Genomic DNA, 2,559 nt, shown 5'->3' on the forward strand with positions numbered 1-2,559 from the left:
GAGAATCTTTTAATGACCACTATCAACACAATCTAGGTTTTTGCCATGCCTAATTTTTCCTCAAATAACCCCAAATGTAGAGTTCTAGAAAGCTTTTTGTTAAATCTCTTCTTATGTTTCCCCTAAAAGTGCTCACTAATACTTGCTATCCAGTTAAAACCCATTTTCTCTCTTTGAGGGTAAACATTGAGATGAGATGAGCAAAGTTACCAATTAAGAGGAAGGCAGAAAGATCTGCATATTTGGTCCTAAAAATAAAAACCACGTATATTAAAAAAAGAAAAGAAAAGAAAAAACATGTAATGCTTACTATGTTCCTGTGAGAATACTATTTCTAGAAAATACCAGCTTACTTGCCGATAATGTGGCTATTAGAGAACAGAGAGAGACTTGCATTATAAAACTGACGCCACTGATGGAATAAATTGGAGTTTTTAGGAATCCCACAATTAACACTCAGCTCTTATTTTCCTGAGTATGGTTATCATCAGACAGGCAATAAAATATCAGTGCTATTAGCAATAAAGTTGTATTAAAATAGATAACCTCATCGGCAATCACAGCTGGGTTTTTTGAGAGCTTATCCTTTAAAATGTTTACCATCCCTTGAGAGATTCAAGGTCTTATCTATCACTCAATCTCCTATAAGCTTAGGACACAAATGAACAAAGAGTCTATGCATTAACACTCTGAAATAGCTGCAAGAAGGTCCTGGGATGATCATGGTGAATTCCTTCCCTTAATCCTATCAGTTGGAGAATTTACTGCTTCCTTGATAATGAGAAATGGCATCAAGAGAAATCAGAAACATTTCCAGCTTTTGTTCCCTAAACAAGAAAATTTTGTCTCATCTATGGGAATGTAAAAATAGGTGATCTTTTTTTCTTTTCTAGCAAAGAGAATTAAACTTAGCTCTTATCAAAGCTCATTATTTGTTACCTACAGGAGAGATAATAAGACAGGAGAGAAAAATTCTCAACTAACAAGTAGTTGTTCAAGTGCAACAGAACACTTTGTGCCTGACCACTTAACACTTAAAGAAAAGTGTGTCTAAACGGTGGGGATAACTGTAACACTTGGGTTTTTAATAAAAAAGAAATGTTAGCAAAGAGATGAAACCACATGAGCAGATGAGCTAAAGCTTGTATGATATCTAGAGGATTTCAGATAGCTCGTAGTGGAGAATTAAGTGTAATTACAAAATACTTTGTCAGTCAGTATCTGTCATTTGGTGCCCCAAAAAGTATGTTTCCTTGTTGATTATAAAGAATAAAAATTAAACCCAGTCTAAGTAGACACTCCCATCTTAATTTTGCAAATATACACAAGAGGTGGATTTAGGTATTATCCCATTTAACATGCCAGGGGATTGAAGCTGAGATTCACCAATCTACTGAAGAGCTCCAAGTTGTCTAACAGCAGATCTAAGACCCAAATCTCCACACTTGACTCCAATCTTCTAACCACTTTTTTTTCCACCTGTCTTTATTACTCAAAACTTTCCTATTAATATTTAAATATATAGGATGATATGTGTGGCAAATGTACAAATGTCCTTTGCAAGCACAATAGTGGAAAAAGACACAGTATGTTTTAACTTCATACATACAGAGCTGAAAGCAGTCAATGATACCATTCTGTTGAGTCATTAAGGCAGTAAGTACAGTTGCCCCTCAGTATCCAAGAAAGGCTGGTTTTAGTATCCACTCCCTCCACACCACCTCCCACCCTTAAGGATGCCAGAATTTACTGGAGGTTCAAATCCCTTACATAAAATGAAGTACTTTGCATATACCATACACACATCCTTCAGTATACTTTGAATCATCTCAAGATTACTTACAATGCATAAAATAATGTACATGCTATGTAAATAGTTGTTATGCTGCTTTTTATTTAAATTACTTTTTGTGGTTGCATTGTTACTTTTTTCTGAATATTTTCAGTTTGTGGTTGATTGAATCTATAGATGTGTGTGAATATGGAGGGTAGACTGTATACAATAAATTCCTTGAGCATGGGAACTGAATTCACACTGCCTAACACAGCACTATTTGGATAGTAGGTCTCTAATAGGTACTTTTTAAGGGAATGACTGATAATTCTGCTTTGGATGCAGTTTTGGTTTGTGATGGTGTGAGATGTGTGAAGTTTTGTAAGATGGTTGCTTTATATCTTCATCTATTTTACCTCTTGGAAGAATCTCTCTCTTTATTCAACTGTAATTTTCCCCTATGATGGAGGGCTTGATTAAAACATGTGGACAAGTTTGAAAACCTAGTTTTATCACTTACTTTTTCTGCCACTGAAATCCACCATTTCTTTATTGTCTCCTATTCAAATGTTGTTCTCATTTTGGAATGAATAGGGGAAAAAAACATCTGCTAGGTAAGTTTTGCTGTGAGTTAGTGCATGGGTACAGGTACTTGGCCTTAAAAAAAAAATCAGATGGTCCTATTCATGAGTGACTCTTAAAGGATCGATGGAGAGATGCAGAGATAGTAAAAAGATTATTCATATTGGTGGCAGCATCAAGAATCCTGTGGTGGTGAGGACCCA

Source organism: Macaca mulatta, chromosome 15 (assembly GCF_049350105.2).
Source record: "Macaca mulatta isolate MMU2019108-1 chromosome 15, T2T-MMU8v2.0, whole genome shotgun sequence".
NCBI classification, from domain to species: domain Eukaryota; kingdom Metazoa; phylum Chordata; class Mammalia; order Primates; family Cercopithecidae; genus Macaca; species Macaca mulatta.